Below are 24774 nucleotides of genomic sequence, written 5' to 3' on the forward strand. Positions count from 1 at the left end.
TTTAAACATATTATATTCAGGAAAGGGAATTTCATGCATGACCATCTGAAGCACAACATATTCCACACCATTTAGAACTATCTCAGGTTCTCTTCTCATATTAATCATTTCTACTTAATTTAAAATTTACCAGACACCTCACCACTGAGAAATATTCCGGTTTAAATATTTGACCTGAGTTGCTCATCTTTTGTTTAATGACCAACTTTTTATATGGATATAAAACAGTGTTTAAAATGTAGTTTTGTACCCTCTTTGTGAATAGACTTCCACTATTACTTTTTACCAACTAGTTTCATTGAAAGGTTTCCAGCATTACAGGTAATGTAAAGTCCATTAGGTCAGGCTCTTCATAGCATGACATGCAGTAAATTACAAGTGCTTCAAGCAGCTCAGTGAATTACAGTTCATCACTTTGAAAGGTTCCCACTACAAGACTACAGATATCAGATCTGGCAGTTAGGATCCAATTAACACTTTGGTCAGAATAATCAGATTGCATGTGTAAGACTTGTATAATTCGTTTATTGCTTCCATGCATCTTCTGTCTGTAGGTAAATTTGTTGCTGTTATTTCAAAGCTTGGAATCAGTATTTCACTCGCCTTTAGGTTATATTTCAAGTTCTTTTGCAGTGCAGTGATGAACTCTCCCTGTTCCAGCAATTTAGATCACTTGTCCTGTAGATATTACTGCTTGAGAAATGGTTTGTTTCTGGTAGTTTTGTTTTGTATTCTTACCATGTCATTATATGTCTAGAAAAAAATTGCTAGCAATTTTTACTAAGCGCATTTTACTTAGTGTAACAGAGACAGTTTGCTCCAGTGTGATCATTCTGAATCTCACATAACACCCAGATACACTGTAAATGACATATGCATTGACATTTACATGTGTACTGTCATGCAAAACCATTTCCTGCTACACTGGATGTAATACTATAACCAAATGAAAAAACATTCTGATTTTGTGATATCATTTTTCAAGCCATGGTCAGCGTATATAAAGGTTCTTCAGGATAAACCTCATCAGTGCAGAGTAATGGATTTCAAATTCTGTATTCTTACCCAGTGCTTTACAACAAATTGCACTTTCAAGTCTCACATGCAGTTAGATTCCTTGGAAAGAGCTCAACTTGCCCAAGGTATCCCACCTTTTCCATGAGAGAGCAGTAATGAACAGATACACAAATGATGCAAGTTTGAAATGCAGAAACCTGTGAACTGGGTAAGCAAAAAGCTCAGAGACTACTACCACCCTGCTGTGTTGCATTTCATAGCTGAAAACATGCCAGTTGTGTTTAAGATACTGTGTCTTTTCCCCTCTGACAACCCCGTCCATACAAAAGTCATATATATAAAAGGTTACGTCTAATTTACTTACACAGCAATGTATGCTCAGGCTCTTCATTGATATATGAATTTCAAATACTCCAGGAACAAGAAATGAAACAGAAATTCATAGTTTCCCATTTTGAAAGTGTTTCAAGAGCAAACATTATCTAAAGCTTTAAAGATTCAAGATGTGAGTAATGGGATATGAAGCTCTAGGTCATTGATACAAATTTGCCCCAGATCAATGACATCCAGGAATTATTGCCAGCTGAAACTATTTGATGGCCAATAATAATTCCTAGTTTCAGTCCAGTTTCTAATGAGCTGTAGTCCTCATAAAAAATTACCACCATAATGAACTCCAAGAGCTACAGAAAGCTCAAGGACTGTGTGGCTTACAGACTAAACTATTTTTCTGAAAGTACTGCACTATTTGCTTAATGGAAACCTGGATCCAGCTGCACTGTTTCCCTGATAAAAGAAGATGCTAGCAAGTATGCTGACTGCCTGCAGCCAGGTACATAGCACCTTGTAACTTTTAACAGTTCAAATTAGGAGGAGTATCTATGTAGTATTTATGTAGTTAAGAGAGAAGCTACTTTAGATGGCAACTCAGATGGAATAAATTAAGCTCTGTTCTGAATTGTGAATTGTTTTGTATGAGACCTGACTCCCCATGACTCATGCAAAGAACTTCCAAATTTAGGCATACAACATTAGTGGATGAGAATATTTAATTTACTTTCTGACACGGAACAAAACATTTGCGTACTGCTGAACCCCACAGAAGTGAAGAAGCAGAGGACTGTACATGCACAGCCATTCAGAACCAGCAAAATTATTATCAAAGTGGAAGTATGAGATACCCTGTAGGCTTTTAAACAAGAGTTGTATTACCTAAGACTATTCTTAGTATATATGTAAATACATACCACAGTTAAAATGTTTTATTTATCTATAGGACTGCTTGAGAAAAATCGGTATATTGTGCTAAATTATGGTATTATTTTACTGTTGCTATCTTTCTATTATCAATGCACACAAGACAGCCTTAGAAAATTTCACATGAACTGCTGACTGAGGTTTCTATTGGCTTAAAAAAATAGTGTATTCTATTTTAAAGTGATTTAATTTGATATTCTAAATTTCCAATAAAATTTACCCAAACTGGTTGAAATACTCCTTCTCCCCATGCCCAAATCAAATTTCACCAGCTGCAACAGATTGAAAATAGTGTCCAAGCATATCAGAAACATATCTTATGGATGTTATTAGCATGAAGAGAAAAGAAACATGTTTTGGCCTCAGCCAAAGAAGCCTTTAATAGGAAAGTTCCCTCTTGACCCTGCCAATGCTGACAAATATTCTACAGCATGTAGGGCTTTACGTATCATGAATGCCTGGGTATGAACTTTTGTTACCTGCTCCTAGTTCTGGACAAAATGAATGGATCCCAGTCAAAGGTAAGCAATGAAGACTACCATTTGGTCCATGGAGCAGCTGATGTGTGGATACTTCTCAGGCTTTCAGGGAAACAGGGAGGAGTGTTGTGATTAGTTCAGGATAATCCACCTCTCATCTTATCTGGTGGTTGAAGCTAGTCCCTTACCTATCCACCACTCCATCTTTCAGGCTCTTCTGAACAGTTTGTGATAAAAGCGGGCCATATAACTAAGCAGGAAATACAGATCTGCAGCCAACCATTTGCTTCTTGGTGATCAAAGAGCAGAATGAAACAAGCTGCTTTCTAGTCCTGTTCGTCACTGCTAGAAAATTAATCTTGTGTGAGACCCAGTGTGGGAAAGCTGGCTGTAAAGAGAATAAGGAGATGATGCAGTCATCAGCTAATTTCTGACCCTTAAGCACCCCTGCTCAGCTTTGGCCATGGATTAAAATAAAGCAAGAAAACACCGAACAACATGGTCAAGGGAGGCCAGAACGAGGGCAACAAAGCAGCTGTCTAGCCAGGTAATGTAGGTATGCCTGTTCATGTAAATCTAAAAGTTTCTATACCAATTTCAGAGGACTGCTTAATTACTTAAAATTTGAAAAACAGTCCTATAGAGTTAACAATAATGCACTTTTATTGTTTATGTGTCTTTGGCATGTATGATGGAAAGGTGGGGTTTCTTGGATATGAGGAAAATGGATTAACGGATCTCTAGTGAATTAGTAAAAGGGCTTCACATTTCACTTGTACAAAAACAACCCAATAAGAAAACATATAGAGGGTTTTTTAAAAGGAAAATAAATGACCCAATGCACAACATTTGGTGTAGGATGTTTGTTTGTTTGTTTTTAAGTTGTGTGGATGCCTTTAACAAAAATGATCTCAAAAGATTTGGAAAAAAGTATGAAACCATAGAAAGCATATTCCCATATGAATATGATCTGCAGTGACCATTGAATAGAGGACTAAGATCATCTTTATTTTTTATTTGCTGAACAGCAGCCACAGAACTGCACTGATTCTGCTAATGATTTTAATAATGTTAAGGCTACAAATTGTTTCCAAAATAAATAAATAAATAAATAAAACAGCCCTCATTAGAAAGAACCCCAAACACAAATGCCAAATGCTAAATAAAATTAGCACCACAGCAGTCATTTTCAGTGGTAACACATTGACAAAGGACAGTTGCAAGGCTATTTCTTCTGAGCTAACTTTCTTCTCAAAAACATAACATACTTTTTACTTGACTCCAGTTGAGGAAGGCAGTACCTCACAAGGCTCTTTACAAGGTCTCAAGTGGACTACTCTAACCAGGTCCAGGAAGGTATAAAGGCATCCTGAAGCAGCCCTGGTATTACAACTCTCAAAATCTGCCAGAACCTCACATCTGATATCTGTACACATATCAAGTATTTGGATGGATACAATCATCTCCTACCCACTTTCGCATTCACCTCTTGCAAAAATACCTGTTTTGAATAGGCATTTACAACTGCATGTACACCTAACTTTTCCTTCATTTGAATGCTCTAGCCAACTAGAGCCCACTGCAGTATTTCACCTTCTCATGATGTGTTGTATAAATGTGTGGAATCCCTGTTCTATATAAAATATAACCAAGCTTGCATACAGAGCAGATATTTTTGCATGCCTAATTTCATTTTGCTATCCGTTGTTCACACAAGTACCTTATCTGTATGACGAATGCAATGTTTGAGAACTGTAGACAGACATGTCCTGGTGTACAGGCTGAATTTTCTGCCTCTGATCTTTTATAGCATCATGTGGCAGTTTGGTAAGAGATGACACAGGTATTAGCTTGAGTACTTTTTCAACCTATTTCTTAAGTAAACAATATAGAATAACAGAACAGTAACTTGATCTTTTGGTTAACTTTAATAAGGAAATGTCATAAGTGTCAGTTAATAGAGAAAACTGCATATGAAGAACAAAAGAAGAACTGAAAAAAGAAAATGAGATCCAATAGGAAACATAAACTAGAACATGAGAGTTTGTCACAGCAAAAACTCTCTCTCTTTGTCCCATACTAACTCCCACCTCCTATGTTTCAGATAAATATACAAAGCATCACATCATGGAGCAATCTATTAGGTATCTGAGCCTCACAAGGACCTCGTTAGAATATTAATTCTAATAATTTCATAGTATCTTATGAACCAGTGAGTCTTAGGCCAGGTTTGTACCACATAACTTTAAGCATATTAAAGGGAAGTGCCCATGTCTACTTGCCCTGGGCACTTCCTAGAGGAAATAGAAGGCAATATGCAAAGACTGGGACTAATCCAGTCCATGTAAAACCAGAATTGTCCGTGTCTCTCTCTTTTCTACTACGACACAGGTTAGACTCTGCTTCAAACAGGTATATCTAAAGTTGAATGCCTAAGGCTAGGCAGGATGAATCTGGACTGTTTAGCAGTCCATTTGCAAGGCCACAGGGCTCCTGGGTGAGAGTGTCAGAAAAACAGTAAAACTAGCTTTTCCATTCCTTATCCCATGTACCATGTTGCTCTCCAACAATGCAAGTTCCACACCAGCAATTCTATTAACATAGAGACATCCTAAAAGAATAAGGAAATCTTGAAAATAATCTGGAATAAATATAGTTTCACAAAACCTGCCAAGAACAGATCTAGAAGAAGTCCAAGGCTCCAGCAGCTGGATATTTCCACCAGCATAGTCATTCCCATTAGGCCTGGGACCAGTCCCTGCTCCAACTTGCACACTGCAATGCAAAGAAACTGTTTCTTCTACACACTGCTTCTTTCCCCAAATACACTTCCATGAGCAGTCTTGGGAGACTGCCAGCTCACAGAACATATTAAAACACCTTCCATTTACTGAAATGTCACCTCCTTCATTAGACACAGGTGAATGTCTTTGTCCTTTCACTGTCTTTCTATGTCAACTGCCAATGACTATGGGAATATGTACTCAGTCTTCTCAATCTCCATTTTTAGCTTAAATTAATGCCTAAGGTTAGTATCAAAATAGGAAGTGTTACCTGGAGATGAGACAAATTTGCAGTTTTCTTCAGAAATTATAGAGCGCTCTCTTCAGCCACTGCTTAGACCTGCAGCTAAAATCCTCCCAACTCTTCACTTTGTGAGCATCCTCTCTTACCATCCAGGGTAAGGCAAGAGCTTTTCCAAACTACAAAAATTATAGACAATAAGCCTAAGTCTGTTCATATTGAAAAGTACGGCAGAGCAATCTATCTCCAATGAGAGCCAAATTTAGTACTAGTAGAGCATGTGATATTCACAAATTAACTTATTGGAACACACACCTTGATGCAGATGCATATGATGAAATTACTGAAGCAGTAAAGATGGAAAATCTTTAGTGATACACTTCTTTAGAAGCAAGTTCCAAGTGCAGATTTTTCTTCACACACACACAATACACACAAACGCACACAGAGAAACTGAAAAGACAAAATTTCAGTAAAAGATTTACTAAAGTAGAGTTGGGAAACATATATATATATACATATGTATATATATATGTATATATATATTAAAAAAAAAAAGAACTTCCAATGCAAAAAGTAATAAAATTACTTTCTTTTATCATTTTAATAACAATGTCTGATTTGTCAAAACAACAGTAAAACCCTATAAATATCTGTTAAGGGATTATTCCAATAGCATGAAAAACTCTAGTGAATAAATGACACAGAATATAGAACTGTCATCATGCATTTGCATATAAAAAGCTGTTTAAAACTGACAGGCACACAAACAGAAAATACATGCTATAAAATTAGTCATTTTAAGCATGGAACTTTAAATAACGCTGGTAGAGCACCTTCATTTTAGCTAACTCATTCTCAAGATGAATCACAAAAATTATGTTGCACCTAGGAACATGTTTTCTTCAGTCTTGTACTATATAACAGTTTGATTATTACGTTTTGTATATTCTTTAACTTAAAATCTTGTGAATATTACTTCAATAATGCATTTTTCTTAAGGATGTCACGACATTTATAAAATAAAAGTATTATTTTTCTTCTCACAAGAAGATGAGAACTATGATTTACTATATATTATAGATTATTATTATATATTATAGGCTAATTGTCAGGAAAAAAATATATAGCACTCCCAGGGCTACCAGAAAGTAGGCATACTTATAAAGTTATAATGATACAACATCTATATGGAAATGAATAGTTTTAACTGTCCTACCAAGAAACAAAAAATGTTTTGGACCTACAAGTCCTTTCAGTCAGAAATAGAAGCAGCAGAAGTCCCATACAGAACAACACCCTGAGTTTAAAATAGTGTACACAATGAAAAATCTCTATTGCTACCAAAAAAAAAAAATCCTGACAAGCAGGTAGGAAAATATATATATATATACATATATATATACATATACATATACATATACATATACATATATATATTAATAGCCTATTTTGGCACTTAAACTGAAAATTTGGACTCCTTCAAATAGACACAAAAATGTTTGTTAATGCCATTCATTTAAAGACTATGATGGCCAGGGTTGGGTACCTTTTTCCCTTCTGCTCATAACTGAGGAGAAGAACATGGACAAGGACAATTCAAGTGTCTGTCTGGTCTGAAGGGTTAGTTAATGGGCTACAGAAATTCAGTCTGCTCTCTTAACTCTCTCACTTTGGGTAACTAATGACAATCTACTCACTGGGCTAGCAAGTGCAAAGGGCTGGGCTAGCAAGTGCAAAGGGCTACTGCTTTTACCAAAGCAGAATGACTGCTGGCTCTTCTCTCTGCTCCAAAGCTGACAAAAGAGGAATGTGACCTCCCTAGTCCCCTACATCTCAGAGCGCAACCAACTCCACAAGAGTAATAAAGGGAAGGGATCTACTTACTCCCTGTTAGTTTTGGAAGTAACAGGTTTCTAAATCTTTAATTTTTCCAACTGTTGTTGAAAAGTTCCTAGTCTTAGAAGTGATTAGAATTTAATAAAGCAGTACTTTCAAAAGCTCTCTGCATACTTTTCCACTGAAAATTACAGATTCATAAGAATTTGTTTTTATTTGGCTCTCTAGATGGAAAATCAATTGCAAAGTTTGGGTCTTAATGAAAATTCAGTATTACTACCATAATAGTGAAAGTTTGAAATAAGCCCAGAAACGTTTGGAAGATTTGAGTCAAACAATACTTCTGAATAAAATTTAGATATTTATTTTAAGAATAATAGATGTAGCTTCTTTGTCATATTGTTTGAATTACTCGTAAACAACAACAACAAAAAAAGTTCACTATGCATATAGACATAATTACTGTAACCACTGATTAGCCATCTAATTTGAATTTCATTTCATTAAAAGAAATGAGTTAAAGTAATACTTCTTCTTAAAACATTATTACATTAATTGCAAAATAAAAAGACACACAACACCTTGGCAAGTAAGCCAGACCACCCTCTCTTCAAAAGTAGAATAAATTGTTTCATTTATGACTGATGTTTGTCCTTCAACCAAGGGAGATCCCACAACACTCCCAGCAACCTATTCCAACACTTTACTTACATTCCAAAAGTTATTTAACATCTCATTTCCTTTGCTTCAATTAAAGCATATTATTTAAAGCCAATTATTATTTGTAGACATGTACTTGTATGAAAATCCATATGTATTTTGCAAAGATAGAATTAATGATGACAGAAATAGTGCCATTTACTGACAAAATGAATATACAAAATATACAAAATGAATATACAAAATGGAACAGTAAAGACAAACGATTTTCAATACTAGTCTGCTATTGAATTCTGGCTACATTAAAGCTTTGTCATCTGTTTTTATGCTTGACTATAACTAACTTACAAACATAATTGTATATATGTATTTTTACTGAAAGATCTGATCCAACTCTGAAACCAGTACTGAGCTGAAATCAGTATCAGCTTTGCTACCAAGTGTGACAGTAACAGCAATTGGTCCTCAAAAAATCAACCCAGCAAAAGAAGGTCTGGAAGAAGAAAGTCTGAAAGTATCAATTTACTCTATGACCTACATTATTATCTTGTTTATTAAAAACAGTATAACAGTTCACATATATGTAATATACATATATTTGTTGAGTTTACAACATTCATTTGAAGCAGAAAGTCATGTGTCACCATCTAAGTTTTACCAGAGCTTTCATAACTCTTCAAAACTGGGAGAAGACACTGAGATTTTTAAATTGAAATTAATAATTGAAAAATTATTTTCCACCTGGAAGCACAAGCAATTTCTGAACTGCAGTGTTTCATAAAACAAAACAAAAAAATACAGCTAAGGTTTTCAGGTGCTACAGAACTGATTCCTTCTTGCCCAAATATGCAGAAAAATACACTGCAATGGGTAAATGGAATGGAAATGGAAAAATCCACTTATAAACTATAAAAAATGAGCAATAATCAACAGCATGAAAAGGAACTTTGATTCAGCAATCCTGAAGGGTTAAAAATATGGTTTAAATGCAATTCAGATTTTTCTTTCCTTTAAAATCAAATTTTTATAACTCAAATTTATAAAAACATTAGGAAGGAAATTTCAAAATGAAAGTTTTGTTTTGAGGTGAAACTGATATTGATATTATGCACTTTCAACAGACTGATATTAAAAATATTGTTTTGAAAAAACATCTTCCACAAAATCTTTTTTGATACAAAATTCATGGAACAAATTCCAAGGTGTTTTAGTACTGAGAATTAATAATAAAAAAGGCTGTAAATGTAATATTTAATTAAATTCTAGTATTCAATGTCATATCAATTGTATTGATGTTGCTGAAATATTTCAATTTTTTGGCTACATTTTGGAGTCTTTCTGGATGGATAGTTCCTATTCTCAACTGTGGCAAACCCTACAGAGGCCAAAATGTCATTTTACAGAACTGGTAAAGAAAATCAAGCCTATTTCATTTGAAAAGTTTTCTAAATTACGGGCATTCAGTTGCAGTTACAAGTCACAAAGGCTAGGGGAAAAAAAATATTTAAAGGGAAGAAAATGAGAGAAATGAATGATCAATTCACTGATTAAACATGGCAGTTGAGGATCATTACCTAACTTGTTGACAAAGGATATCTTTATTTTCTCTATGCACCCTATAAACACTATACATATGTTAAACGATGGTAACAAGCACAAGGAAATTAAAGCAAAATTTATCCAAAGAAGGAGGGGACATTCTGTTGGAATCCTCTTGTTTATAGAGTTGCTGAATAGGTTTAGTTGACAACCTATGTTTTCTTTGGGAAGAAACAAAGATTTGGGAGCTATTTAAAAAGGTGCATATATACATCTACCCATCTGTCTGTTTTTATTCGGCAGCTATGACCCAGTCATCATTGGAGTTTCTGAATGACAGATTCATTAAAGTGTCTAAAGCTGTACTCTTGTTAACATGTCCTTAAGAACTTTCTGAAATGGATCAATTTTGAATGAAATCAAACGACATCTTCCAACTTAAGATGGGAAGGCACAGCAAAATGAATGATTACAATCTCTTTTTGGAAATGAACTCAGAGGGAGCTCTGGGTGCACAGACAACCCTCATCTTACACCAACCAGCTAGATTTCACTGTATGGAACAATAAAAAGGAGTAGATTTCAGGCTTAACAAAATTTACATTTGCAATAATGTATACTGCAAGGATGGACTTTAGTTCCTTATTAAGTGTCTAACATTTCTCTTCCATTTATACATGGAGGATGCAAAGGCAATTTCAAAGAACCATATATATTTATACCTGCAACACCATCAGTACTTTTGTTACTTCATCATCTCTACAAAATCCTAGTTTATAGTTTTTAATATCAAGCACAAATGCCTCTTTCTTGCCGGACGATTCGAACCATGATCATGCGAAAATTTCTATAAGTTTGTATTACGTATAATGTAAGTAATGTTATATCTATTTGATGAAATGGATTAGCAGGATGGATTTCTGAGCATCTGGCTTTTGAACATCTTAAAACATTTTATAGCAAGCTTTTCATATTGTACAACCTGAACATGATCTACCACACTTCCTATGATATATATTTACACATTGCTTTCTGCTGTATTTCGGTCTTTAACACACTGAAATGTCGAATAATGAGATATAAGCCCCAATGTTACACTCAGACACATATATATATTTATATATGCATATTTTTATATATTTATATATAGAGAGAGACAAAAATGTTAAATGTGCTACATGATATAGCCAAAAAAAAAACAAAAGTTTTGGACTTTCTGCACAGTTCATAATCAACTGGAAGAGCTACATAAATAATAAAAACAGGAAATAAAACACATTTTAACTGTCCATTATCAAAGGAATATTGTTTTAACAAGACATATAGAATCACATTATCATTCTATTAATTCAATAATCTGGATGTTGTTACAAGACTGAGACAGTCATCAAAGCAGGGGATTATTCTTGTACAGAAGGATCATATCACTTAATGGGACGGAGATGTCACATAAACTAGAGTGTCAAAAAGATAACAAAATACAGGATTGAGCTTGTAGTGGTAATGCATTTATGCTGGCATACATGGCTCCACCAACATAACTGGTGTTTGATAAGCATATAGGTATAACCATTTTTGAAACTGCTACCATCGTAGTGCTGATTTCATGAAATCTCTCACAAATTGATCTTTTACTATATCCTCACACACATTTAAAATCTGCATTTTTCCTGTTGCCTGTGGTTTCAAAGATCTTTCATTAGCTCAAGCCATGCAATGATGATTGTAAGAAAACCTCTTCTCTTGAAATTAAATGAAGATTTATGGTAATTATTATAATACTATTTTATCATTGAGGACATTGGTCCTCGCGGTTTGCATAGGTTTTCAACTGAATCTGTTTCCTCAGAGAAATTTTAGGAATTACTCTTCAGGACTCAGTATATTCTTGCTGTTTCTTAGTAACTGGTAGCCAAGCCTAACATTTCTTACATGTTTTTTTCAGTCATAGATTCATTGTCATATAGTCAGAAATGCAAAAAGAATAGTTTTCCAGCATCCAATTTATTTTACAACCAGATTTCTGTGTGTGGCCCACCCTCCCACCTATGTGACATACTGAAGCTTGAGACATACAGAAATTTGAGATAATCACAAGCTGGTTTCAATACACTGTCTTCTACCTTCAGACCTTCTGGGTCCTGCTGTAGATGATTTGGTGTCACATCCATTATGGGGATAATACAAATGCATAGTTGCAAAAAGACTTGAGTTCTAATGATTTTGAAGCTGACTACAGATCTGCAGGTAAAACACTAAGATGGCACCTTATCAACCTCTGAATGACATATTTGTAAGACGGATGGAGGCAGCTTCCCTTCTAGTTTTAGCTACTGCATATGTGTTGCCTTTCTTTTCTTATCGTTCATTACAGATACATCCTATGAAATCACATGAAGAGAACAGGCTGCATTTGAACAACCATGTATTTAGCCACCTGAGACCATAAAAAGGTACAATTGTAGCTACAGTGCTACCATGCAACCATGGCCTATATATGAAAATAAAAACTTGGACTTTAAAGGATGTCTGCATGTTATATACACAGTTACTGAAGATGAAGGGGTGGTGTGGTGGTTTAACGGATCAGGGATGTCACATTATTCACAAACAGTGAATTCAGTCAAAGGCCAATTCAGGACTGAATGCTGAACAAGACCTACATTCAGGTACCATTTGTAGGTTACCACTAAATACTAGTTTCTTAAGACCATCAGCACACAGGACAGGTTTTTCTAAATAGATAACTATATTTCTGTTTTCTTCTGTTTGGATTAGAATCATAGAGCTGCCACTACTACAACAACATGACAACTGTTGAATAAACATTGACTTCAACAGCATGTGCTGTATTTGGTATTCCTCAGAAATTCATGCCGGACAGATGTCCATCCTTTTTTAACTCACAGTTTTGAAGTTGTTACCTAGACAGTACGTATGACATGTATATTTTTCCAGCTCCTACACCAGACTTATATAATAGTTAGTGAATGTGCAGCTAAGTTTAGGAAATGGATTACTACAACTGAACTGAAATGGCAAAGCTGACTGAAGAAAAGCTGACTTTTTATTGAAAAAAATAAAAAAAAATCTGAATTCTCCTATATTTCACCCTTAGTGTTAGCTAAAACAAAATTATATGATCAAAGACTTTTTTGTACTTTCTTTGCAGATTAATCATGTTTGATAATAAAAACTACCATCAAGCTAGCTGCAGCTAAAATAAAGTTTGCATAGCCATCACACTGGCATTTTCAATGCACAAAATTAGTCTGATCCTGTGACATTTAAAAAGCATGAAGTAACCACTTGGTTGTTTCATTGCTACTTTCTGTCAGTCATACTACTTGGCTCAAAATAGAAGTGTTGCCAGGAATGAGGCCTACACCCGGAGTGAAAAACAAAACTCCAAAACTGAATGTGAGGGACAGAAACTGTAGAAATGAGGAAAAAATTCACTTACATTTATCCAAGATGGCTGTCGCTATTACTGTTGAAACTCTGCTATGGGCTGAGGTCACAAGACCCTGTAAGCTAAAATAGAGAAGCTTCAGCTGAGGGTAACTGAAGCTGCAGTACATTAAAACACATTTTATAATTATAGGTATTGATTGGAGTTTTAATTTCTTGATCTATTTTTCCCAAGGCATGAAAAGTGACCTCTATTTTTTGGTCATTTTTCAAGCCTGGAGGGAAGAAATTTTCAGTATTATCATCTACCTCATTATAAGTGCGTATGTATGTTATATACAGTACATGATATGATAGTATGATGGTTTCATTGGCACAAGTTTGGAGTTGCCACATTATTCACAGACGGTGAAACCATACGTGACTTATGCAGATTCTCCCAAACAAAACTAGAATAAAACCTTTATACAACATCACATCATCATGTATGTAGCAAATGTATATAATTATATGTAGCATATTATATAAAAGGAAAGCTAGTTTAAAAATCTTTAAAATGTGTTCAAATCCATCACAGAGTTTTTTTCCTTCCTATAAGTTATTATTATTTTTTAATTAAAATTTAATCTGGGGAGTCTAATAACTTTACATCTTAGAAATATCAGAATAACTTTAAAATGATTTTTCTGTATGCATCTGAGTACTGTAGAATGAAAATCTATTGCATCTTAACCTCCCAGGGCTTAAATCAAGTGTGTGATCTACTAGGCAGCTGGAATCTTCTCTTAACATATGATATAAAGATCCTACTGTTGGCTTCAGTAAGTGAAATTATGTTGAATTTATCACTGATTTTGGATTTAATAATCCCCCTTCCGGTTCACAAGTCATCGTGCTTTTGGGAAAAGAACTGACATGCAAAAGCTAAAAAAAAGTAAGAGAAAACAGCAAGGAATTCCCATGGAAAATAAGTGTTAACAACAGAGATGTGGAACAACAGAAAGAAACAGACTAGTAAAGTTCAGTTGAGAAAAGTTTATTACCTGTGCTTGTATTGCATATGGTATCTACTAATGTAAATATACACTTAGAATCACAGAATCATACAACAACCCAGGTTGGAAGGAACCTCAGAAGATCTTCAAGTCCAACCTTTCATGCGAAAAATGAGTCTAGATGAGATTATCTAGCACCCTGTTTAATCATATCTTGAAAAACTTCCAGTGATGGGGATTCTACCACACCTCTGGGGAGGTTGTTCACAGGAATGATTGTTCTCATGGTAAAAAATTTCTTTTTCAAATCAAGACAAAATGTCTCCCAGTGCAACTGTATCTGTTGCCCCTTGCCCTCTCTATGTGACTCCTTGTGAAGAGAGAGACTCTGTATATATGGATGTATAAACAGACGCATGCAACATGCAAACACAGATTTTTTTGACTGTGTCTTGTAGGCATTTCTATATCTGAAACAAAGAAAAGTAATTCCAAGAGTACAAGGAATGCAATGAAATCTGAACTACAAAAATTCTGAAGCAGACAAATAACAGCAAAAGCACATACATCAGGGAGATACAAGTTGCCAAAAGTAGAGTGAAGGGTAGAATCTCTGTGCTTTCTGAGAAAACTTTAAAAAAGGAATTCCCATCACATCATATAGATGTTTACTTAATTTCTTGTGCAACTAGAATGTGATTTATGTTAGATGAGAATATAATAGATTAGAACTAAGAAACTATTAGGATAATGTATCATTTTGTTATATTCAAAGAAACTGTGGAAAATTAAGAAATCCATTGCAACTGTTAAATGCTATAGACATTTTTATAAAATTAACCTTAGAAGCCATCAGAACCCTACCAAGGATTCTGCCAAACACTGCAGTCAAAAGTATCATCTGAAAGATCAGTAAAGAAGACAACACGATTCTAACAAAAATGGCCACTGTGGGGGAAAAAAAAAAAAGTTAAATTTTCCTACCAAAAGCCCAGACTGCTGCATTTTATTTATTTTTATATAGAAAAAGACAGCAAATGTTCAAATTATGAGGCTATTTTAACAAAATGGGAAAAGTAGTGGCTAAATTCTTTGAAATAGAACGCTAAATCATTCACCTTTACCAAACCAATTTCAGTACTTAGATCTGACAGCTAGTCTGAAGTTTCATGAATGCTTGTAAGCTCATGTAGAATGACTGTTTCTTAGTTTTGATGCTACAGGATTGATGCCATATCACTAGAACAATGTAACCCAACTGGAACTAGTTGCTCTCCTTCACCTAATGAGAAACACTAACGAAAAAAATAACAAACTGAAATTGAATTAATTATTCTCTTCATGAATGGTCATACAGAATTTATTCAATCTAAACAGAGTTTGTTCGACTATGTAGAATGTAGTCTAATATGCTTGGTGTGTAAAGAGGTAAAGCTCTATTGACAATGAGCCCAGCTCATTTTGTAAGCAGCAATTTATTTAGAAAGAAAGGGGAAAAAAAGTGAAAATGGAAGGGAATCACTATACCAAATGCAGAAAACCTATGCTATAGGCACCTACATCTGAGTTAGTTATTTGAGGTTACCTGTATAATTAAAGGAGAAAAAATAGGCATTTCTGTGGCACAATTTATTCAATCCTAATTAGATGTCCAACTCAGATGAGATAAACTGTCTCTTAAAAGTGTGTTGACTATTCATTGACAACAATGTGTTGACTAGAAATGTCTTGACTATGAATGGTGACAAGTCTCTCAAGCCTGAACTGTTAAGGTGAATGGCTGAGACAAGGTTTAACCATCTACTGTCTTGTGAAATAAATTCCCCTTCCAACACACCAATTAACTAATTTTGACTTCCCATTAGTATGCACTCCAAGCAGTCATCTGTATCTATGTTAAATAGATGTAAAAACAAAATAATCTATATTGACATTGTAAATTCAGCCTGTATCAGATAGATGCAATGCACAAAAAGTTACTCCAGATGAAAAGGAGAAGTAACAGCATTCATTTTAGTTTTCATTCAGTTATGAATGAAGAACACTGCTGAAAGCCTCAATCATTTCATTGTATCACAGGACATATACACAACCCAGCCAAATACTATATGTCCTACCTGGACAAACCAACCAACCCTCTAACTCCCTTCTTTCCCTTTAGTTTTAAAGAGAAACTTTCCCTGCGGGACAAAATGAATGAAAATGTTACAATCTACACACATGTGCACACGTACACACACAAATAAACACAGAGGAATCAGCCACAGAATTGTAGGTACTAATATGCATATTAAAAAATATATTGAAAAGATCAACAGGATGCTTCAGGAAGTCACATACTCAATAGACTGACTCTAATGGCCGTAGCTATGTAAGCATATTTTTGTTTTGAATATAGCTCCAAAAGAAAATATATACATATATATATAAGCAGATGTAGCCAAAGCTAAAAATCGTAAATAGTAACTTCATGCTTTTTATTGTGTAGTAGCTCAGAACAAACTTTTCAAATATTATATACCCTCAGATTTACACAGATAATAAGATTAGATGTGACAGTAGCACTGGCATCTTTAGAGAAACATATGACGAACTTAGCCAGCCAGCAAGGTAACAATCACCATTTTGATAATCAATTTCAGAATTGAATTGAATTTTCAGAAATGATTTGAATGAAAATTAGCTCACAGCATGATGGGGGTTGGTATGGTGGTTTAAATGAATTACTTGGATAAAAATAAAGTAAGATACAATTTTTAAAAAAGTGTTATTTCGTAAATATTTACAGATTAATTCAAATTTATCAACTATGGAAATTAATCAACAAGCAGATTGAAAGCACATCATGCAACTCACTGATCACCATAAATCCAGACAATGTATCAGATTTCATCAGAATAGAGGTCATATTTTAAATGAAGGTAGAATTTGCTATGCATTATTCATCCATCTGAAAATATTACAAGGTGGGACAACTTTTTTATAGTTTATTACCATAGCATATTACAAAATGCATTTGCAAAATAAATGTTTAACCGATGATTCTATGACAAGTCGTTTCAAAGCATATTATAAGATGCAAATATTGTTAAAATACGTGTGCATGTTTAATGCATGAATTACAGTCATCAGACTTCGTATAAATTGTCATAAAATTTAACAAATGATAATAAGATATTTATAAATGGCATCTAAACATACAGTGTGCACAGAAAAGTAAATGGTACTAAAATTAATCCTTATATGAAGGCTCTTATTTCCTTGTCTTTTTACTCAAAACAAACCAGGTGATTTCATTGTTTGGATACTTGCAAGCAATGTCCAAGATAAACTCTTCTTACTAAGCTTCCAAGGCAGCCAGAAACCAGTTTTCAAAAGCTTTCCAGAATAAAATCACAGACAGTTCTATATCAGCTATACAGCACTGAATAGCTTTAACAACTGTTCCTTATCAAGAATTAAAATGCACTGAATAAATCTGAGTTATTACTTTTACAAACAAATTTTCTGAGGAAGCAAACTGTTGAAGTCTGTATGAGAGTTCTTTGCTCATCAGAAAAATCAACTTTGACAAAATAGGGAGAAACAGTCCTACCTTTCAAATATTGCACATTTAATCAGTGACACTCAGTATACAGATACTGATCTATATAAGCCTTACATATCCTTTTTTTTTTTTTATAATTCACTACCATAAAGCAAAATGTTTATGAAAGAAAAGGTATTTACTTTTTTTCATGTGTATAAAAAACACAGACAGCTGCCATCAGCATACCTCCTAGTCATCTACAGAAACAAATCTGCCTGCTCGAAGGGGAAATTTATATATGTACCATCTGTAAAAGTCAGACTAAGTGGCTGACAAGATCATGAAAATAAAGAACCGTCCTCACTTCCAAAATAATCAGATGACTGACTAGAAAAAAAAAAAAAAAGGGCAATAGACTGAAGGAGGCGGGGGAGGCATGACTACAGAGAGATACAACAGTCACTTCCTACCAGATGTTGTGCAGAGACTTGCTGGTACGTGAAATCACTCGTAATTACCATATAGAACTTTAATGATTTCACTGTAACTAAATATTGTTATAAATCTATTTTAAATCTTCCAGGTTTCAGTTGCTGAAGAAGTTGATCTCCGGCTTCTGAAGCACAGTCAAAGAGCTGGATCTGAGAAGTCTGATCCTGTGATAGGAATGCTGACATTGTTCTCTCTCTTAGTTTTCTTTGAAGTTTAACAAGATTGAATGCCTGGAAACAAGACCTAAGTACATTCAAGAAAGAAATAAAGTACTAATTTTGACGGAATGGACAAGAAAAATAAATAAACAAAAAACATGGTTTTAAAAGTAAACTAGACAAATTTATGGATGAAAAAATCTATTTCAAGCTTTTGAACACAAAGTGGTCTTGAGCTTCACACTGCTTGGAGAATGTAAAAGGAAAGGATCTCAAGTTTTTGTCCTGCCTTGTCATCTCACCCTACCCACCCTTCATACCATAGTGGGAGGGGGCACTTGCTCAGACAGAGTAGCAGGAGCTGGCTCAGTATCACCTGCTCTTGTATTCTTCTGGACTTTACATAGCTTACATGAGATTGCTTTTACAGGGAAGTGCAGCTGAACTCATGTCGATGGAACCTACCTGAGGAAGACTCTTACCTTCTGGTCTGTGGTGCTACAAAACACTTTCAGCTGCACATTATGTATTTCCATAGGGAAGTAGAAAAAAAGGCACTGGCACTCTAAAAGTAGAAAATTATTTCTTTTCCAAACATTTAATCACAGAGGCCTCCCTTACACATTCCAGCCTCCTTATGGAACCTACGGTAACTGTTTCCAATATTGCACTTTTTATGGCATATTCACTTAAAAAAAAAAAAAATCTTACATTTATACAATCAATATTGCAAAGCCTGGTTCAGAAACACTCCAAAACCACTTTTGTATTTCCCCTACACTAATGTATGGTTGTTTACTGTTTTATATGCAACTTGATTTTACAAACAGACTAAAAAAAACCCCTAAAAGCTTTGGTGAAAGCACTGAAGTAGGGTCCCTGATGCAGACGCAGTCACTGCAGTCTGTTGAACCAACAGAGAAAACCGTATTCAGCCACATGGGGTTCCTGCTGTCTGCACGTCATAGCTAGAATAAACGACGCCTTAAGTGCCTCCAAGCTGCCTGTCCAAGTGCCTGCCCAGCAAATCATCTAGAGAACTTGTGGCTAATCACTTATTTTTCCTTAAAAGCCCTCACATGCAAGGTCCTGCAGAAATCATTTGTTTCTTCAGCTTTTCCAAATATAAAGGAACCTAGCAAATTGGTAAAGTACAAGAGGCTTTAAAGTCAAACTTCATCAATTCTTGTGTGTACGTCTTGTTTCCTAAAGATGTGATCATTCTGGTAAAATGATCAGCTCTTGGATAAGAGTGACTTAGTTAAAGCAAAGGACAAGAGGATTCCTCTCCGAAGTGTGAAAAATGCTGTGCAGGACATTCCTCATCCTTCCAGCAATGGCATCACTCCTTGTTTTACTGACACTGTTGGATACTGTTTAACCCTCTTTGTAAACACAGGTAAGTTTCAACTCAATCCACCAGAAGTTAAAAAAAGAAAAAAGGCAAAAAAACAGAGAGCAAAAGCAGTACACAGGAAGAAAAAGATCAGAATGTCCTACAGTAAAGTGAGGTGGGGAAAAGATGATAAAAAGATGAATATCATAAATAAAATTAACAATAAATAATCTCTCTTTATAATATGTCATTCCCCCTCCCCCCCCAAGGGTTACATGACAAATATTTCAAAAACATATATTGCAGGCATTGCTTAATACAGGAACTGTCAAGTGGCCTTACCAGCACCTACAGCTATTGTACAATTAAAAATTCAGGAAATGATTATTGATAACTTGTAATTTTCTACATACATTTCCGTAGTTGCCAATGAAGCCCTGTTAGTTTATCTGTGTGGTGTGGCAGAATGATTCAACAGAAACAAGCAAGCTACCAATTCATAGAGAAATTGTCAATGAAACACTCTAGACAAGTTGAATATTTTAAATCCTAAAGGGCTATAAACTGAAGTTATTCTTGAATGTATAAATATTCAGCTAAACAGGCTTTAGAAATACCTGAAATCTGCTGAGAGTGTATCTTATTTCAAAAATTAACATCTTGTTTAAATTTTGCTTTCCCACTTTCTCTTAATCTTCTTTGCAATTAATTATGAACTTTAAAAAAAATGTTTTTTGTCTTTTTTTTTTTTTTTCCTGACGTACTTGGCAGTTTATGCTAGGCACACACATTAAGAAAAGGCCCACTACTCTAAACATGAATCATCCCCTGTCGTTTCATGGTTTCACATTACAGTTTATGAGGTGACAAGAAAGTCCAACTGAAAATGTGCACCACTCACTACAAGTGGAGACACCACGGAGTGCTCAGCTTGTAGTTTGGTGTAGTTCAGGTTCATGGAATGGTACTGGCACTCTTCGCATTCATCCTTAGAAAAGAAACTTCTTTCACTAAGTACAACAGGACTCTTCTTGAACAGTAAGTAATAAGTGGAAAGGAAACAATGAATTCTATTATGCTGGAAATATTCTACATTTTGGATTGCATTTCCAGACATCCTGCCCTTGTGTGTATGCATGTGTTTGCATTTGCATCTTCTGCTAAATTCTTTGTTCTGCTGGTAGTTTGTGAGTTTCTCACCCACAGATTTCATAGCAAGCTCTGTTAAGAAATGTATAACTAGTCACACCTTCTAGAGCATGGGATGTTGAATGGTCCAAAGATCTATAGGACACCTTTAAAGTGTGCTCTCAAGGAAAAGTCAACTATTTAGCTGACTTAAGAGATTTGTGTAGCTAAATACATTTTCTTTGCAGAAGGAAGTCTTTCAGATTTAAAATGTGAGACATCCTAAAATGAAAGGCAGGCCAAGGAAAGGAGCCAGTTAAATATATCAGTAAGACTTCATGTCAAGGTCTTATGAAAAATGTTATATTGTCATGAAAACAAAAGGTTATTCATGGAAATTGGAAAGCAATGTTGTGCCTTTTTTTAAAAAACAGGACAGTGATGAAGGATTTGGAGACTAGACTTTTAATCTTTATACTTAATGTCCCTCTTGATCTGACCATTACAGAGTTGGTGTGGACCGTATCCAACAGATCTTCGCAATCATTTTTTGGGGTCCTGACCTAGCCTATCTGCAATTAGTCTGATGAGATGTACACATAGGGAAGGGAAGGGAAGGGAAGGGAAGGGAAGGGAAGGGAAGGGAAGGGAAGGGAAGGGAAGGGAAGGGAAGGGAAGGGAAGAGAAGGGAAGGGAAGGGAAGGGAAGGGAAGGGAAGGGAAGGGAAGGGAAGGGAAGGGAAGGGAAGGGAAGGGAAGGGAAGGGAAGGGAAGGGAAGGGAAGGGAAGGGAAGGGAAGGGAAGGGAAGGGAAGGGAAGGGATCATTTGGAGAGTCTGTGATATGATTGCATTGTTAATAGGATGATCAACAAGTATTATTCGTAGCCATATAATATGAGCCTAGAAAGACAGAATGGGAAGAAAGTAGTATGACCAGAAGTCTCATGCTTTCCTATGTTTCAGAATTCAGAAGAAAGTGTCCATTTAGGCAGCTTAATCAGGATCACCTTTTTGGCAGGAATTGTGCAGACACCAAAGTACCTGATCCAAGAAGAGACTCAGCTCATAAACTGTAAGAGTCAGCAATACAGAGATGGCAAGTAAGGCAGTGCTCCAGAAATACTGGAATAATTAAGATGCTGTGGTATGTTTTATTCCTAATAAAGGCTAGAATCATAACCCTCATAAAAAGGAAAGGACTGAGAGATCAAGTCTAAAGCAGAACAAAGCACTATGCAAGTAATCAAAACATGAAAAAGTCTCTACAGATACTTCACAAGAATGTCCACATATATATTCATATATTAAAAAGATAACTCATTTATCTCTAGAAAGACAATTTTAGTATAGTTTAGGTAACTGATGTGGGTAAGTAACTTGCTATCATGGTCTGTACAAACCAAAGCTCTATGAGTGCTTCAAATAACAAGCTTATTCTATCTGCTCAAGATTTAGAGAGTAAAGAAATTTCACAGGCATTATTACAAGAAAACTTTTTTTCTCAACTAAGAAATTATTATTAGCAATATTTAGAACTTCAGCGAATATTTATTAGAAACAACTTAAGTAACATTTGTAAATAGAACATACTTTATATAGAAAAACAATTGGACAAAGCAGACTCACGGATATATATATGAATGAGAATGAAACCACATTCTCCTGTGGTTTTCAAAGTACAGCTTTTCTAGGAGTTATACACAGACACAATGACATGGTCTGAAACAGTAAGAGCATATAATGGAAGTATTTGTGGAGAGAGATTAAAAAAAAAAAAAAAAAACCTTCAGGCTGCTGAATGAAAATGAAACATCCCAAATTCAGCATAATTTCATGAGATCATACTTCTTACTAAAAATGGTATTATAATATTTTTGTCACCACACTTCTCAATTTTCATAAATCTAGGATTATGTTTCCTTGTTTCAATTTTACTGTAGAGTGAGGAAGGATTTTAGTGTCTGTTCATAAGAATATACAACATTTCCTCTCACAACCTGTGACTGTACTTAATTTTTAACAATCAGTGCAAACTGTTAAATGATCAACGTAAGCAGTTAAATTACTTTTTCGATATGTATCATATTAATCAATACTGGCTTTCTTGTACCACCATGGCATTCACTACTGATCATTCTACTTTCCTCTGGGGGCCACAAAGTCACCTCAAATCTTGATAAGGCTAAATAATTTTTCAGGTCAACTTCAAATTCTGACATATACCATACACTTCAGCCGTTTTTCCAGATCATTAATAAATATATTAAACAATGCTATTTAATGTACAGGTCAGCGGTAGACAGAAATGTTAACCTTTTGCCATTCTGAAAATTGACAATTTATTCCTACTCTATCTTCTGTCTCTTAGCGCATTTCCAACTTGTGATGGAACTTTAACTTTCACCCAGAACTATTCAGTTTTCTTAATATCTTGTAAGAGACTGTGTCAAAGGCTTTTTGAATGTCCTTCTGAATCATATCCCTTGGTATTACTTTAAAAGTAAATTTATTTTGGAAACACGAATATTTCTTGTAGATTGAAAATACTGGAATTCTCTTAATAGATGCAGTGATAGAGATGTGCGTGTTCTGAAAATTCAGTAAAATTTGAGGCCAGAGAAGGTGACCACAATTTGTCTCACAGAAAGGTCAGAGCACCAAAAACTTCCAGCTGAGTCACTAATGCAGAAAAAAATAATTATAAGGCCTTATTTTATCCTGTTAGAATGCAGCATTTGAATGCACATGGTAAGTCACACAGGCTGATGAAAGATTCTGAAGCAGTATCAGCGGTAGCAGCATAGGCAGTAGTACAGCTGTGCAAAGGCTCCCATGTAGCTGACCAGGAACAAATTGTAGGCACTACATAAACACAGAGTAAAATGATTGTCCTGTGTAAGGTAAGTGATGACAGTGACAGACTGATAGGAAATACCTGTCATGATAGCAGGCAATATATGTGGCTAAGCTTTCTGTACATAAACTGGAAAAGTCTGAATGACTGACTTGGAAGAGGATAATGAGGTACCTTGCAATCATTACAGACAGCACAGGCGAAAGTACAATAGGGCTTATCTGAAAATCTAAAAGTAGGAAATTAATGTGTTTTTTTTTTTTTTCCTACTTTATGAGGAATAATAGGTATCATGAAGTCAGTCTGTGAAGGATTATAAAACTGAAAACAAACTGCCTGTATTGGATGCTTTGAAGAGGAACTGGGGAAAGGCACAGAGAGAGATGTTAGGGAATATAATCTGTGCAGAACAGTGGCAGCAATGAGACAGGATGACATTTGTCATGTGCAGAAAAGAGGCCAGCTGTAGTAACTGAAATGTGGAGAACTTGCACGAGAGTTTCAGTTCTGCACACAGCTCAAAAAGCTGTACCTTAGTATGGATGTGATGACTAAGAATGATACCCAGATTCAACATTCAGGGTGTTTATGCTCCAAGCTTAAGAGATGACCAACACAGTGATTATAGTGATTTTGCCCTGCTGGGCAGCTAAACTCCACCACAACTGCTCTTTCACTCCCCCTCAGAAGAAGAAGAGGATGAGAAAAAAGTACGCTGCAAAGGAAAGAGATAACAGGTTGAGATAAGGATAATTGAATTAAAAGGAAAAGGAAGAGAGGGGAAAAACAAGCAAAGGCCACATGGAAGCAAAGAGGAAAACAAAACAAAACAAAGCAAAACAATTATTCTCTAATTCCCATTCAGCCACATCCTGAGAAGCAGGGCCTCCATACATGGAGTGGTTGTTTGGGAGGACAGACATAATGAAAGCCCCCCCCGTCCTTCCCCTTTCCCACCTTTTATTGCTGAGTGTGACACCATGTGGCATGGAATATTCCTTTGGTTGGTTTAGGTCAGTAGCCCTGGTGATGTCCCCTTCCCAACTCTTGCCCACC

At 35.2% G+C, this 24774-nt stretch overlaps 1 protein-coding gene across 8 annotated transcripts in view; it reads right to left on the bottom strand.

Moving 5' to 3' along the window:
• The window catches only part of FOXP2 (forkhead box P2), a 439155-nt gene that overhangs the window by 72052 nt on the left and 342329 nt on the right, over nt 1-24774 (bottom strand). Inside the window, exon 3 of one of the 8 annotated variants that reach the window (XM_040550453.1) lies at nt 13279-13349. The exons of the other annotated variants lie outside the window; for them this stretch is intronic. The gene's annotated coding sequence lies outside the window, so the exon portion shown is untranslated. The remainder of the gene's footprint in view (nt 1-13278; nt 13350-24774) is intronic. 8 annotated transcript variants of the gene reach the window in all.

The sequence above is a fragment of the Cygnus olor genome, chromosome 1 (genome assembly GCF_009769625.2).
Source record: "Cygnus olor isolate bCygOlo1 chromosome 1, bCygOlo1.pri.v2, whole genome shotgun sequence".
NCBI classification, from domain to species: domain Eukaryota; kingdom Metazoa; phylum Chordata; class Aves; order Anseriformes; family Anatidae; genus Cygnus; species Cygnus olor.